Source organism: Oncorhynchus tshawytscha, linkage group LG10, assembly GCF_018296145.1.
Source record: "Oncorhynchus tshawytscha isolate Ot180627B linkage group LG10, Otsh_v2.0, whole genome shotgun sequence".
Classification (NCBI taxonomy): domain Eukaryota; kingdom Metazoa; phylum Chordata; class Actinopteri; order Salmoniformes; family Salmonidae; genus Oncorhynchus; species Oncorhynchus tshawytscha.
The window spans coordinates 30,636,663-30,653,967 of NC_056438.1; the positions used below are offsets into that span (position 1 = coordinate 30,636,663).

The 17,305-nt window shown below is 42.2% G+C and overlaps 1 protein-coding gene across 8 annotated transcripts in view; it reads right to left on the minus strand.

Moving 5' to 3' along the window:
- Positions 1 to 17,305, minus strand: part of LOC112261018 (VPS10 domain-containing receptor SorCS2) — a 330,639-nt gene that overhangs the window by 115,668 nt on the left and 197,666 nt on the right. The gene's annotated exons all lie outside the window — the stretch shown is intronic.

Sequence of the window (17,305 nt, forward strand, 5' to 3'; positions counted from 1 at the left end):
AGAAAGGGGATAGAGATGCACTCTAGAAAGATGGAGGGAATATGGAGGAGAGAGATAGAGGGGTAGAGAGAGAGATTGCGTTGATGGACCTGCATGGTCCTTGAGGGAGGCACTTCACCCCGTTGTGTACAGCCTGAATCATTGCAGTGTGACGGGTTAACGAGGACAGACAGAATCACACTGACATACAGGGCCATCTAATGTAGAGCAATGAATAAAAAACACAGAGGAGAGGAAGACGAGAGGCAGAGGGGAAAGAGGAGAGAAAGGTTATGCTTAAGATTGACACAAAGAGCGGTGCGAGTCACTCAGTAAAAACACTCATCACACACACTAAACACACACACTTTGTCCCCTCAGATTGATCCATACGAATACGGATGTCAACACACACACACCCCACCCCCCCACCCTTTCCCCCACACATACCATGTCACACTGTCCAAAACAAGCACCTCAATGTACTATAATGTTCCTACTCGCTAAATGTCCCAATAAACATTCACAACAGAATGCCAGAAACTCTTTGGTTTTGCCTCCCCGGGGGATTTGGTTTGCTAAACAAACATTACAGGAACTGCTAAGACTCTTGAGGATTAGCCTAATGTGCTGCGGTGTTGAGCAAAGTGATATGCTGCATTAATTGTCACCTAAATTTAACACACCGCTAGTTTATCTCCAAATCTGCCTCGCTCTCCGTCGCATTAAATTAATCAATGATAAAAAGAGACACGTTTTTTGTTGTTGTTTTGTTTTCCTCGTGTGAACATTTTCAAACGCGATAAAGCGCTAACCAAACATTTACTTCGGGTGTTTGGTTAACAAACAAAGTGTGTTTGATGGTGTTGGCGAACGCCATGTTTCATCTGTGAGGTAATTTATTAGCAAATTAGCAATGACTAAAGCACATGCTTCTGTAGGCTGTGATTTAGCCCCTCTGTAAACGCTGATGAAATTCATCATTTTTCTCAAGGACGCCGAGAAGCTATTGTCCTTCTCGTTTCACGTCAAACCAACATACAGTACATAAGGACAACATACACACAAGTCTGTTGTAATGTACTGCACAGGACAACACCAGCGTAAGCATGCACTGAATCCCTCTCTAGCTACAGCACAGTACAGGAACATATTTCCTGGTTAGTGGGCCATTGGTTGCACTACATTACCCATGTACCCCGAGGACATGATAAAAGAGGACATGATAAAACTTGTATGGAACTCTTTAGGTCTACAAAATGGTGGACTGTTGGACTGCTCTTGAACAACTAACCCCAACCCCCAGGCCTTCTAAGTCAACAACAAGTGGGGGAAGATGATTTTACACAATCCGACCCCACTCCCATGCCATTATCAGAGTAACCATAGCCCATATTCCCACTCTCCTCCATTGTCCCATTTGTGTATTATGAAAATGTGAGGGACTGATCTTGATGGATTATGTTGGAGTCCTTCCAGTAGGTGCATAAGAAAGACAGCGCACGGTAATAAGACAGACAGCGCACGGCAATACACACTCACAGTTCAGTGTTTTAACATGTTGTAGCTTTTGCTGACTTGGATCATTATGGCTCAGAGCAGAGATGGTATATCGTACAAGATGTTTTACCATACAAAATATTAGATGCTGATACAAAGACTGCATGCCGCGGAAATGTGTGCGTTTGTTATATTTCAGCTTTGGACTGTAAGAAGATAATTGTCTTACCTGATATTGTGGGGCAGCACAGGAGCAGGGTGGGCAAGACATGGGAAAAAAAGAAAGCCAAAACGATTAGTTAACAAATCAGCCATTTAGGAAATTAACCATATGTTCAATTCAAAGGGAAAGCGAATAACATCAGGCCAGTTAAAAGGGTGAATCAACACGGCAACTCTGCAGATTAGCATAAATGAACACCCTCAAATCGTTGATCCAGAAACCTTCGCTTAGCTCAATTGAGCCCTACATCTTATGTCTGATGTCAAAAGGAAATGATGACCATTTAGGAAACGGGCAATGGAGCGCCACGCAAGGCATCACACTTCGTTACATAGGGCTACATTACTACAAAGTACCCAATGTCCTTCAGAGCAATGAGAATTGAGGAACCCAATGGCCTTGATGAGCTCGTTGTTTAATATCCTACAGCGCCTCCAGAAAGTATTCATACCCCTACACATTTCTTGTGTTACAGCCTGAATTCAGACACAATACCCAATAACAAAGTGAAACAATTTAGACATTTTGGCAAACATAATTAAAGACAGCAATTTTCAAGTCTTGCCATAGATTTTCAAGCCAATTTGAAGTCAAAACTGTAATTAGGCCACTAAGGAACATTCAATGTCATCTTGGTAAGCAACTCCAGTATATATTTGGCCATGTATTTTAGGCTATTGTCCTGCTGAAAGGTGAATTTGTCTCCTACTGTCTATTGGAAAACAAACGGAACCAGGTTTTTCTATAGGATTTTGGGTGTGCTTAGCTCTATTCTATTTCTTTTTATCCTAAAAAACTCCTTAGTCCTTGAAGATGACAAACATACCTATAACATGATGCAGTCACCACCATGCTTGAAAATAGAAAGAGTGGTACTCAGTGATGTGTTGTATTTGCCCAAAACATAACGTATTTTATTCAGGACATAAAGTTAATTTCTTTGCCACAATTTCTGCAGTTTTGCATTAGTGCCTTATTGCAGACAGGATGCTTGTTTTGGAAAATGTACATTCTGTTCAGGCTTCATTCTTTTTCATCTGTCATTTAGGAGTAACTACAATGTTGTTGATCAGTCCTCAGTTTTCTATCACAGTCATTAAATGATGTAACTGTTTTTAAAGTCAACACTGGCCTCATGGGGAAATCCCTGAGCGGTTTCCTTCCTCTCCGGCAACTGAGTTAGGAAGGACACCTGTATCTTTGTAGTGACTGGGTGTATTGATACACCATCCAAAGTGTAATTAATAATAACTTCACCATGCTCAAAGGGATATTCAATGTCTGTTTTTTTATTTTTACCATTCTACCAATAAGTGTCATAATAAATTAAAAAATGTTATTAGGGGGTAGATCAGCTTTAATATTGCAGATAGATTGTGGCTTCCATCAATATAATTGACTGCGCCATTTCCAATCCTCCATAAATGTTTTTGTAAATATATATAGTACCAGTGAAAAGTTTGGACACACCTAACCATTCATGGATATTTCTTTATTTTTACTAGTTTCTATGTTGTAGAATAATAGTGAAGACATCAAAATTATGAAATAACACATTTGGAATCATGTAGTAACCAAAACAAGTGTTAAACAAATCAAAATATATTTTATATTTGAGATTCTTCAAAGTAGCCACCTTGATGACAGCTTTGCACACTCTTGGAATTCTCTCAACCAGTTTAACCTGGAATGCTTTTCCAACAGACTTGAAGGAGTTCCCATATATGCTGAGCACTTGTTGGTTGCTTTTACTTCACCCTGAAGTCCAACTCATCCCAAACCATCTCAATTGGGTTGAGGTCGGGTGACTGTGGAGGCCAGGTCATCTGATGCAGCACTCCATCACTCTCCTACTTGGTCAAATAGCCCTAAAACAGCCTGGAGGTGTGTTGGGTCATTGTCTTGTTTGTTTTAAAGCAAATAATTGTCCCACTAAGCGCAAACCAGATGGGATGGCGTACATCGAAAATCTCTTCCCAACTATTTTGCAATCTACAGTGGGGAGAACAAGTATTTGATACACTGCAGATTTTGCATGTTTTCCGGCTTACAAAGCATGTAGAGGTCTGTAATTTGTATCATAGGTACACTTCAACTGTGAGAGACGGAATCTAAAACAAAAATCCAGAAAATCACATTGTATGATTTTTCAGTAATTCATTTGCAAAATCGGCAAGTGTATCAAATACTTGTTCTCCCCACTGTATGTTAAAGCATGTATATATGTATACGGCACAGCTGTCCATTTTTTGGTCCTTTAATGAAACTGGTATAATTTTTTAATTATCACAATTTTCTTTAGCCAATTTTAGTCTTTAATTAATACAGTGACGACAGACAAGTTCCTTACTTTCTCCCCTTCCACTTGCCTCTTGCATACTAATCTGCTAGAGAACCAGTTCGGATTTAAGTATAACTTTTGACGAATGAAGCCTTTAGAGAGAGATCTAATGCTTTAATATTTAAAATGTTCTGCCCTCTGAATTCATATTCATGATATAAATAGACCCGTTTAATTTTGTCTGGCTTGCAATTCCAAATAAAGTGGATATTTTTTGCTCATATAAATGAATAAACAAGTTGCTAGGTGTAGGCAAGGAAGGCCAAAAGCAAATAGGTAAACTGGGATATGACTAAAGAGTAGAATAGATAGATTTTTCTACAAATATTGTCCTTTCCACGGTAGAAAGATCTAAACTATTTTTGCTAGCTTTCTATTAAAATGTATTGTAGTGATATAATATGAATACAGAGTATGTCCATTTCACCATCAGACCAGTTTATTGGTATGTGATAATGTAAAAGTTGTCTTTTTTAGTGTTCCAATACAATGCCTTGCAAAAGTATTCACCCATCTTCGCAGTTTTTGGATTTCATGTCATGGACATACACAAAATAGTCCAAATTGGTGAAGTGAAATGAAAAAAATGACTTGTTTAAAAAAAACACAAAAAAACAAAAGAGTGGTGCGTGCATATGTATTCACCCCCTTTGCTATGAAGCCACTAAATGAGATCTGGTGCAACCAATTGCCTTCAGAAGTCACATAAATAGTTAAATTAAAGTCCACCTGTGTGCAATCTAAGTGTCAAATTATCTGTCACATGATCTCAGTATATATACGAAGGTTCTGAAAGGCCCCAGGGTCTGCAACACCACTAAGCAAGGGGCACCACCAAGCAAGCTGCACCATGAAGACCAAGGAGCTCTCCAAACAGGTCAGGGACAAAGTTGTGGAGAAGTACAGATCAGGGTTGGGTTATAAAAAAATATCAGAAACTTTAAACATCCCACGAAGCACCATTAAATCCATTATTAAAAAATGGAAAGAATATATGGCACCACAACAAACCTGCCAAGAGAGGACCGCCCACCAAAACTCAGGAACCAGGAAAGGAGGGCATTAATCAGAACGGCAACAAAGATAACCATGAAGGAGCTGCAAAGCTCCACAGTGGATATTGGAGTACCTGTCCATAGGGCCACTTTAAACCACACACTCCACAGAGCTGGGATTTATGGAAGAGCGGACAGAAAATAGCCATTGCTTAAAGAAAAAATAAGCAAACACGTTTGGTGTTCGCCAAAAGGCATGTGGGAGACTCCCCAAACATATGGAAGAAGGTACTCTAGTCAGATGAGACAAAAATTTAGCTTTTTGGCCATCAAGGAAAACAGTTTGTCTGGCGCAATCCCAACACCTCTCATCACCCCGAGAACACCATCCCTACAGGGAAGCATGGTGGTGGCAGCATCATGCTGTGGGCATGTTTTTCCATCGGCAGGGACTGGGAAACTGGTCAGAATTGAAGGAATGATGGATGGAGCTAAATACAGGTCATTCTTGCGGGAAACCTGTTTCAGTCTTCCAAAGATTTGAGACTGGGGCGGAGGTTCAACTTCCAGCAGGACAATGACTCTAAGCATACTGCTAAATCAACACTTGAGTGGTTTAAAACCTTTTGTGACCCTGGGGCAGTATTTTCATTTTTGGAAAAAAATGTTCCCGTAGTAAACAGGATATTCTGTCAGGACAAGATGCTAGAATATGCATATAATTGACAGCTTAGGATAGGAAACACTCTAACATTTCCAAAACTGTCAAGATATTGTCTGTGAGTATAACAGAACTGATGTTGCAGGTGAAAGCCTGAGAAAAATCCAATCCGGAAGTGCCCCATATTTTGAAAGCGCTGCGTTCCAATGAGTCCCTATTGAGCTGTGAATGGGCTATCAACCAGATTACGCTTTCTACGTATTCCCCAAGGTGTCTACAGCATTGTGACCTAGTTTTACGCATTTATGTTGAAGAATAGCCATTGCGCAAGTGGTCACCTGATGCCCCCAGAGAGATTCTCGCGTAAAATACAGAGGTAGCCATTACTCCAATCGGTCCTACTGAAAAACTAATTGTCCCGATGGATATATTATCGAATAGATATTTGAAATACACCTTGAGGATTGATTATGAACAATGTTTGCCATGTTTCTGTCGATATTATGGAGCTAATTTTGAATATTTTTCACTGTTTTCGTGACTGCAATTTCCGGGCGATTTTTCAGCCAAACGTGAAGAACAAACGGAGCAATTTCGCCTACAAAAATAATATTTTTGGAAAAAAGGAACATTTGCTATCTAACTGGGAGTCTCGTGAGTGAAAACATCCGAAGCTCATCAAAGGTAAACGATTTAATTTGATTGCTTTTCTGATTTCCGTGACCAAGTTACCTGCTGCTAGCTGGACAAAATGCTATGCTAGGCTATCGATAAACTTACACAAATGCTTGTCTAGCTTTGGCTGTAAAGCATATTTTGAAAATCTGAGATGACAGGGTGATTAACAAAAGGCTAAGCTGTGTCTCAATATATTTCATTTGTGATTTTCATGAATAGGAATATTTTCTAGGGATATTTATGTCCGTTGCGTTATGCTAAATAGTGTCAGTCGATGATTACGCTCCCGCATGCGGGATGGTGAGTCAGTAGAGGTTTTAAGGGGAAACATTTAAATATCTTGGAATAGCCTAGTCAAAGCACAGGCCTCAATCCTATTGAGAATCTGTGGTATGACTTAAAGATTGCGGTACACCAGCAGAACCCATCCAACTTGAAGGCGCTGGAGCAGTATTGCCTTGATGAACGGGCAAATATCCCAGTGGCTAGATGTTCCAAGCTTATAGAGACATACCCCAAGAGACTTGCAGCTGTAATTGCTGCAAAAGGTGGCTCTACAAAGTATTGACTTTGGAGGGGTGAATAGTTATGCACGCTCAAGTTAAGTTTTTTTGTCTTATGTCTTGTTTGTTTCGCAATAAAAACATATTTTGCATCTTCAAGGTGGTAGGCATGTTGTGTAAATCTAAATGATTCAAACCCCCAAACATCTATTTTAATTCCAGGTTGTAAGGCAACAAAATAGGAAAAATGCCAAGGGGGGTGAATACTTTCACAAGCTACTTAACATAGAGCTCTTATCATAATTTGGATGTAATCCAGAGAGGTTAGAACAAGTATCTAGATCATCTATGAGGCTGTGGAGGGATCCACAAATTGTGGATTTAAAAGAAAGCATGAATCATCAGTTTACAATGACACTTTTGTTTTTAAACCCTGGATTTCTAGGCCCTTGATATCATTGGATATGATTTTAAAAGCTAACATTTCGATGGCCATAATAAATAAATATGCCGGAAGTGGGCAACCTTGTTTTACTCCTCTTGACAGTTTTAAACTTTCTGAGAAGTAGCCATTATTTACAATTTTACAGCTAGGGTTTCTATACATATCTCTTATACAGCGGGTTAACGTTTCTCCAAAATTGAAATATTCCAGGCATTTAGTGTTCTAATGTTTCCAGTACTTGTCTTATATTATATCCAATGTATCGTCCATGTAAAAAAAAACTGTTTGAATAGGATGAATAATAGGTGCCTGTAATGACCAACGCTGGAGATGAGAAGCAGGTACGGGGAGTCAACATTTATTCACAAACAGACAGATAAAAAACAGGAACAGTGTCAGCACACAGGTAAACAACGACAAACAACAATTAATGCTGAAGCAGGGAACAGAACGGGGAACCAGACAGATATAGGGGAGGTAATGACAGAGGTGATTGAGTCCAGGTGAGTCCAATAATCGCTGATGCGTGTGACGGGGGAAAGGCAGGTGTGGGTAATGCTGGTGAGCGTGGCACCTTCGAGCACCAGTGTGGGAGCAGGAGCAGGTGTGACAGTACCCCCCCCTAGGGACGCCACCTAGCATCCCACCTGGGCGAGCCTGATATGCCGGCCGAGGCACGGGCGCTGGACAAGCTGGCTGGGAGTAAACTCGAACCGGCTGAGGCATAGGATCCAGAAAACTCTGTCTGGGGCATGAAAGCCTGTCGATCCCGCTGAGGCGTGGGAGCCCGATGATCCGGAGGAGGCGTAGCAGCCTGACGAGCCGGCTGGGTGTAAAAACCTGACAATCCGGCTGAGGCCCAACGTGGGATGGGCACCTTCCGATCCAACCAGGGCAAGAACCTCTCGAGTCAGCTAGGGAGTGACAGCCCGACGAGCTGGCTTAGGCACCCCCGGTTCCATCGGAGGTGGACCCCGGACCTTGACGTCACCATTAACCTGAACGCCAGCACTCCACAATGCTTTGTATGATGGCTTCAGCATTCAATAATGACCGACGCTGGAGATGAGAAGCAGGTACGGGGAGTCAACATTTATTCAGGAACAGACATGTAACAAAACAGGAACAGCGTCAGCACACGGGTAAACAACGACAAATTACATTTTAATGCTGAAGCAGGGAACGGAGCGGGGATCCAGACAGATATAGGGGAGGTAATGACAGAGGTGATTGAGTCCAGGTGAGTCCAATAATCGCTGATGCGTGTGACGGGGGAAAGGCAGGTGTGGGTAATGATGGTGGCAGGAGTGCATAATGATGGGAGCCTGGCGCTTGGGTGAGCGGGAGCAGGCGTGACAGAGCCATTCTTTGTGTTGCATTGAAAAATCTCCCTGGTCTTTGTGGTTGAATCTGTGTTTTCACTCCTCGACCGAGGGACCGTTACAGATTATTGTATGTGTGGGGTACAGAGAGGAGGTTGTCATTCAAAAATAATGTTAAACATTATTATTGCCACAGAGTGAGTCCATGCCACTTATTATGTGACTTGTTAATTAAGCAATTTTGACTTATTGACTTTTAATTTCTAATTCATTTCTAATAATTCCACATTATGGGGTATTGTGTGTAGGCCAGTGACGCAAAGATCTCAATTTAACCCATTTTAAATTGAGGCTGTAACACAAGAAATTGTGGAAAAAGTAAAAGAGTGTGAATACATCTGAAGGCACTGTAAATGAGGTGGGCAGCAGGGTGGCAAGGGGGTTATGTATCAGATGAGGTGATTCCCCCCTCCCCCTTTGCTGCAGGAGGGATTGTTGCACTTCAGAAAATAGATGGCATCATGAGGGAGGAACATTATGTGGATAGATTGAAGCAACATCTCAAGACATCAGTCAGAAAGTTAAAGCTTGGCTCGCAAACGGGTCTTCCAAATGGACAATGACCCCAAGCATACTTCCAGTTGTGGCAAAATGGCTTAAGGACAACGAAGTCAAGGTATTGGAGAAAAAAGCCCTGACCTCAATCCTATAGAACATTTGTGGGCAGAACTGAAAAAGCGTGTGCGAGCAAGGAGGCCTACGAACCTGGAAATAAAATAAATAAAAGCTGAAATAAATCATTCTCTCTACTATTACTCACACATTTGACATTCTTAAAATAAAGTGGTGATCCTGCCCTAAGAAGGGGACTTTTTACTAGGATTAAATGTCAGGAATGGTGAAAAACTGAGTTTAAATGTATTTGGCTAAGTTGTATTTAAACATCCTACTTCAACTGTACGTCCAATTCTTTATTGTTATTACCATAGGTGAAGAAAGCCTTTATATTCAGCAGGATCCTCCTACATTGACAGATAAGGGCTGCTCAGGCCAGTCACACAGCCATGCGATGTGAGACCACGAAGAGAGAGTATCATTCACCTGATGGGTATTTATCACTGTAAGTGTCCTGTGTAGATAACAACGAATGGGCGATGAGACACAAGGCGCATGAATCACCTAGATGATGCTACCTACCTCTCTCTCTCTACATCTCTCGCTTCTCTCTCTCTCTCTCTCTCTTGCCTTCTCCATCTAGCTCTCGCTTGCGCGCGCACACACACACACACACACACACACACACACACACACACACACACACACACACACACACACACACACCCACACACACACACACACACCCACGCACACTCAGTGAGATGGATCTATTTTTTATCTGGACTGGTTTCTGTTAAGCTTTGGCTGTTTTTCTGACATCTTGTTGCTTGGGCGTGTTTGTGAAATAGGGAGATGAGATGACGGAATAAATCCCTGAAGAGGAGGAGTGTGTCAAATGAGAAACAGAAAGGAGGGCAGGCAGAGAAAGACATGTTTTCAGAGAAGGGTCTCAGACTGCAGGGGAATGGAGAAATGGGATTTACTGCCATCTCTTATACAACTAATGACAACGAATTCAAGCTACAACATGGATAGGAATACAGGTGATCTATGAATGTGAATATGAACTACAATCCCCATGACGCACCAGTGGCTGAGATCATCCATATGGGACTGAGGTGCAGGTATGTCCCTTTGGATCCATGTTTACCATTCTTAGGCCAAAGAATGCAGCACTTTCTCAGAGGTTAAAATGCTGGTTATTTCTCTCTGTTTACACTTAGACAGTGAACACAAGGCACAGGCTTTTAATGTCCTCCAAAGATAGCTTGAGACAACACAAAGATAGGTTGAGACAACACAAAGATAGCTTGAGACAACACAAAGATAGGTTGAGACAACACAAAGATAGCTTGAGACAACACAAAGATAGCTTGAGACAACACAAAGATAGGTTGAGACAACACAACGATTGAGAGAATTGATGACGTCTAAAAAACAAAATATCCCTCAGAAGGGAAACGATAAGACAGATGTATGGAAAGGAAAAAGTTAGCATTTGGCAAGGGACCTTGAATTCATACAACCAAAGGGTTAGGGTTAAACCCCCTCTCATTACCTCTGTCACACACACAGGCACATAGGTATGTACTGGACACATGCACATTTCTACCCCCCCAAACACACAATCACATTCATATCAAAAAGGCTGTTCTAAACACCTTCCTTTGTCGACCTCAACCTCACCTGAGCACAACAACGTTAGATAACACCAACGCTTTTTTTTGCTTGTTGTTGACATCATTATTTACGGTATTCACAGAAAAATACCATTCACCCCTGGGCTGGCTGATCTAGACGAAGAGGATTGGCTGGGCCACATGGAAGCAGATTAAACAGCGTTTGGCCCGGGTGTAACTCTCACTGGAAAGGTTCACGCAGGGTTCACCGCCAGCTGCCGCCCTGCCTCTGTCTCCCTCCATCTCTCCCCAACAAGTAATGTAATGTACTGAAATATTCATCAAAACACATCAGCCACTTGCCCTCAAAAATCCTGTAACACGGAGCCTGGTGCTCTTTTGTCCCCTCCCTCCCTCTTCCTCCCTCTTTTTCTCCCAACACTTTCAATATCTATCACGCACTGGTACTTTTCCATAAAGGAGGGGTATGGTGAGGAGGGGTATTTGTTTATCCAGTTTTCAACTTGTCAAATGCTGTAAGGAATTGTGAGGAATTTATTGCAGAATCTTTTGATTTGTATAGAGCTACGTTATGAACTGGAACGGCATAGACCTTCTACTGACAAACCAAGTTCTCTAACCCTTCCAATACTCTCTAGTTGACCTTTCAGACAGCACTAAGAAATGGGCCTCTCACTGGGAAGTAAAGAAATGTAGAACCACAGAGATGAGTAAGACGACTCCTTTCACGAGCTGAAGAAAACTGAGAAGGTACGGCTTCAACCACTTTACCCAAATGCCATGGTTACAGAGGCTCTTCTAAAATGTGTGAGAACCACATTACACCCCATCACAACATGTGGTCGGGGAGCACACAGGCATGGAGAATGTGTGTACACAACAAATAAGCCATTCATCTTTAACCTGGCAGGCATGGGAGCCTATAAATTGCTCTTATATGGGGTACGTTCAAGCGGCGCCAACCGATTTGAACTGTCAACTCTCTAACTTGTAAACAGGCGCTAACCTATAGTGTGTGTGTGTGTGTGTGTGTGTGTGTGTCTGTCTGTGTTTGTTGTGAAACACGTTCACAGGAACCAGAGGTGACCCTTTTTTGGTACTCTGGTCTTTGAAGGGTGGAAATGGGGACCAGAGAGAGAGAGAGAGAGAGAGAGAGACGGACAGACAGAAAAACAACAAAAGGGCATTCCTTTTCAGCAAGCTCATCTCTCTGTCGCCAATTAGAGAGAAAATGCCATGCAGGCCAATCAAACAATACAGTTGTTTAAAGTCTGGTTATCACACTGTAAAGAGAAGTGATGAGAGGTACTGATCCTAGGCACGGACCATCAACTGGCAAGTGACCATTAGTGTCTAAAATACCCTTCAAAAGGTAAATGTGTGTCTGACGCTATAAAGATTGTGGAAAATAATATAAAATAAAAATAAGAAAGCAGAAAGTATTAGAAATCAGTAGGACTCATAGATGATACTCACAAAACATTTCGATTTGATAAGCATTTATTTTATATGTGTCCATAGAGTCTAATCATTTCTGTTCAGTTCCTCATGAATCAGGAACTCTGATGAGACGGAAATTGGGACTGGGATAAGCGTTTGATAATTTCTGAAAAACCTATGCAAATACCCCTTTCCAAAGTGACCCCTTGAAATCTCTATATAGAAAATGGATGAACAAATACATTTTTCTTGTGGTGAATAAATCTTTTGAATACGTGTGTCGCCGAAAGCTTCGAAGCTGAATGAAAATCCGCTCGGTGACGATTGACTCGGCTTTTCTGGCAGCATCCCAAACTCAGCACCTCTTGACATGCAACATACCCACCACTGCTTTGATCACATGCTGGGATGGATCGTCATGGCGATGGCCGGATGAATCGTCATGGTGACAGTGGTGGGAAGTAACCCCCCGTCTCTGTCAAACTAAATACCCAAAGGCTGTATACTGTAAGCACGGTGGGCTCAAATTGACACGTAATCTCTTAGGTTCACACTGTAATTTGAGTTGACAAATGAGAATCTAGTAAGAAGTTGATTTGGATCGCGCAGAATTAGACGTACAGTCACACATGCACACATTTTACCTATGGGTGGGCCTGGGAATCGAACCTCCTATCCTGGCGTTGCAAGCTCCATGATCTATTGAGGACCAATGTGTAGTGATGCAGTTGTTATAGCCACCTGCTCAGGTTGAGCCAATGGTTAAGCCTACTGCGAGGAGAAGAGGGTGGACAGCAATGTTCTGTAAATGGTGAGGGTAGCATGGTTGGGATGATTGTGGCATTTTGGTTTCATATTCACTATGGAAGCCAAATTAGACGATTTGTTGAAGAAAAAAAACTATGTTAGCCCATTTGTGTTCAAGGCATGCACATTGAATCTGAAAAGCGTTTAATATGCTTATCTAATTGAGGCTATAATTAGACCATAAAGAACATTATCTTGCTCAAAACAAAGCAACAACCACAACGTGAATTAATCACGTTGCTAATGCTTTCACTGAAACACTGTTGATTTAAGAGCCGTGGCTTAATTTCAGTGACCTGTCTCTGTATCTGATTACTAGGAGTGTGTAGGCATACGATGGTGAATGGCTGACGATTCAGCCCCAACTTGTTTTCCTCCTTGTGATTTGCTTAATCCCTGTTAGAATTGTTCTACACTTGGGCTTGTCTTTCTCGAACCATCAAGAGTGGAATATTGTTGGCTTTGCATTGTATTGTTGGCGTTATGGTGGAACACTTCAGGTGTGTTTTTTTCCGTTGCTATTAAACGCAGCTTGGCTTGGCTATTGGCATCTCAGTAAATGGAGCCTATGTTTTTGTTGTGTAGAGACTTCTGAAAGTCCCTTATGAAAGTGCCTCTACAATTAAATCGTGCTCAGCGGCTACCTTTCTTTCCTTCAGGTTAAACAAGAGGGCGAGAAAGAATGGAGTTTGTGGATCAAAGGAAAGTGTAAGAAAGCACGTGCTGAGAGAGTGTCCTGTTGTTAGCAGAGTAAGTTAGTTCAAAGTTCCCTAAAGTTGGAGAGAGAGAGAGAGAGAGAGAGAGAATGAGCTCCCGTCTTCCTCCATATTGGATCAAATAATACCAGTTTCACTACCAAAAGCCTAAATGAGACAGGCCTTATGGAACTTGTTAGAGCCTGTTGACTGATAGTCCCATCTTCATTACAAATTTTTAATTCCACTTGTAATTTGTTATACGAGGGAAGCCGGGAAGTTTAAAGAGGATTTAGAAGGCAAAAATGAAAGCCAATGGGGCCATTTATTTTCTCAACACTAATAAAATACCTTTGTCCATGCGTTCATTCTTCCCCCAAATGTGCTATTGATGCAGGTTGTGGAAATGAGATGGAGGGAGTTGTTAGCTAAAGACTGTAATCATCATTATGATGTCATAAGTGAATATTTGAGTGTGAGATAATACACACCGGGTGTTGATGACTTCGCTCAACACTGCCGCAGTATGAATCTGTCTCCTTAAACTGAACAAGCTGCATTTGAGCTCATTTCATTGACTCAAACTCTAGTGCTCACAGGTAAAACAGTCGCCCAACATAGTCTGAAGAAACATACTGGTTGGGATCCCGTTATAAATTGTGAGACAAACTGGCAGTAAGACTGACTTGTAGACAGGCAGTCAGGTGGATGAATGTGTCAAATCAACTGATGATTACTAATACTGGTGAGGTAATCAGTTAGAGACACATTAAGACCAACATGCACCTGCATCCCAAAGTAATAACTGAGTTTTCACACGTGCGTACGTACGCACACACACACAAACATACACACAGTAGTGGGAAAGACCTCCCTCACTCACTCCCTCCCTCCCTCCCTCCACGGCTCTCTGCATCACTCCACCCCTCCCTCGTTCAGAGGCAAACGCTCTTTGTCTCCTCTCTGCTTGTTGTGATACTCACATCCCAGCTTAACTGGCAACACACACACACACACACACACACACACACACACACACACACACACACACACACACACACACACACACACACACACACAGCACAAATATTTACAAAGGCCTGTTCCCCCTCTCCGCCCCCATGGGTTTGAGTGACAGCCTCTTCACAGTCACTGACAACCACTGAGCGGCGAAACACACACAGCGCCTGCCTGATTAACATTTGCTCCTAGAGCTGTTGAGAGAGCTGAGACACACACACACACACACTCTTCAGGTTCCCTTCTCTTTTTTAAATTAACCATGTTGTAAAAGGCTAACAAAGCATGCCTCCCATGTTAGTAATGTTTAATTCCAAGCATCCCTATTCAAACTCTATGTAGTGTAACACCACAACATGCAAAAAGACAGTAGACAGACGGGTTGTGTCTGAGAACACCCATGTCTTCACACCCCTCCCCACCCAGTCTCTGAAGTGTCCCCTGCCAGTGCTGTGTACATATCTCTGCCCTGACCTATCTTGAGCCCCTGGTGGTGTAGTGTAAAAACATGTAGTGCTGTCCCTGTCAGTGTGTATTAGAGGGACCCAGGGCGGGTCAGGTTGAGTTTTTGGGGACAGAAAGGGGACGTCTGTGTGGCCTGGTTGGCCCTTTCTGAAGGCTTACATGTATTATTCAACTCTTGCTGCCTTGCAGTGCCTTGCTGTGCCAGGCTTGGTGGCTGTCTGTGTAGGGATGGAAGAATTGTGTGTGTGAGTTCATGTGTGTAAGTGTGTGTGTGTGTGTCTCCGGTCTTGCGTGCATGCGCGTTTGGTGGATGTCCAAGGTCTTTCGTGCAGCTCTCTGGTGAGCTGGGGTTAGATGGGGTAAGGCAGGGAGGGGAAAAGATCTTCACTGGACACGCAATAGATACTGGTGTGTGTGTTTGTTTGGATATAGCAAGTGTGTGAGTGGTTCTTGCTCTCCAGTCTCCACACGTTTGGCCTCGGGCCTGATGAAACATTCAGAGGGGGGTGGATGTTGTTTTGGGAGGGGAGCGACTCGGTCCTAACCCTCATGGCTGGGTCTGGAGCTGGGGGAAAGGGGTCAAGGATGGGGTCATGGCCAAGGCTAGCATTGTGATGGACCCATGCAGGACTAGGGTAATTGGGAACCACTGACCTTTTCACAGAGAGAAAACATTATCTATAAAACAGTACAGTGACAGTAGTTCTGGACTGGAGCTACCACAGTGAGCTGCAATGAGTTATTCCTTTCACAGTGAACAGACTATTTAATTAAGTCAATAAAAAATGAAATAAGGAGCAGATATCTGTTTATAGTGGATTCATGTTTAACATTTAACAAGCAAATATCCCTCTAATCGGTGTCTTCCCCCCCCCCTTGCTCTTTCTCTGTCTATTCCCCCTCTCTTTCCTCTATTTCTCCCTCTCCATCTTTCCCCCTCTCTCCATGGTCATATTTGCCCTATTTATGAGATGCTTGACAGAGGCAAGACAAACCTAGGATTGATTCGGTCAGGTTTGTCTGAAAAACACACCTCGACTCACAGTCTTCACTGCTACTCCTTGGCCCCATATACATTTCTCTTGGCACATGGACTTGTTGTGGCCAGTGAGAACAATTGCAAATTCAAGCCTTCGCATCTATGAAAACGCGATCCTGGGCTCGCCACATCAATCTAGAATAAAAACCCTCCTGTCATTTGTAATTCCTTTTTTCGAACTAGTCATTACAAGCACTTAGCTGACAATTCACCTTACTAATACAGAGAAGTGATATGAATATATATTTTTTGTATTTAAGTATTGTGTTTTTTGTCTCCCATTGTTGTTTATGACGTAGGGAGACCAATACAGCTTAAGTGCGGTGGATTTGAATAAGGCTAATGCGGCCATATTGTAATGCATTTTCAAAAAGATAGGAGTTAGATGCAAGGGAACTGCCTTTTCCGCTTGGTGAGTTAACTATTAACCGGGAGGCAGAGACAAAGCACATTCTATTATTGATTTATTTATTTCACCAGGCAAGTCAGTTAACTTCATACGGCTGCATTTGCTGGATTTAAAGGGATATGAACCCGATTCCTTTTCCTATCGCTTCCTCAAGGTGTCAACAGTCTTCAGACATAGTTTCAGGCTTTTATTTTGAAAAATGAGCCAGACCGATAACATCGCGTCAAGTGGTCACATGAGTTTTGCTCGCGCAACAGAGTTTGGACGGCCATTGTTTTCGCCTCTCCTACTGTGAAAGACATTTGATATATTATAGATTATATATTTTAAAAACAATCTGAAAATTATTTATAAAAAATGTTTGACATGTTTCTGTGGACATAATGGAAACTATTTGGAATTTTCGTCTGCGTTCTCGTGACCGCTCTTTCCTGTGGATTTCTGAACATAACGCGACAAACAAATGGAGGTATTTTGGATATAAAAATCATCTTTATGGAACAAACGGAACATTTGTTGTGTAAC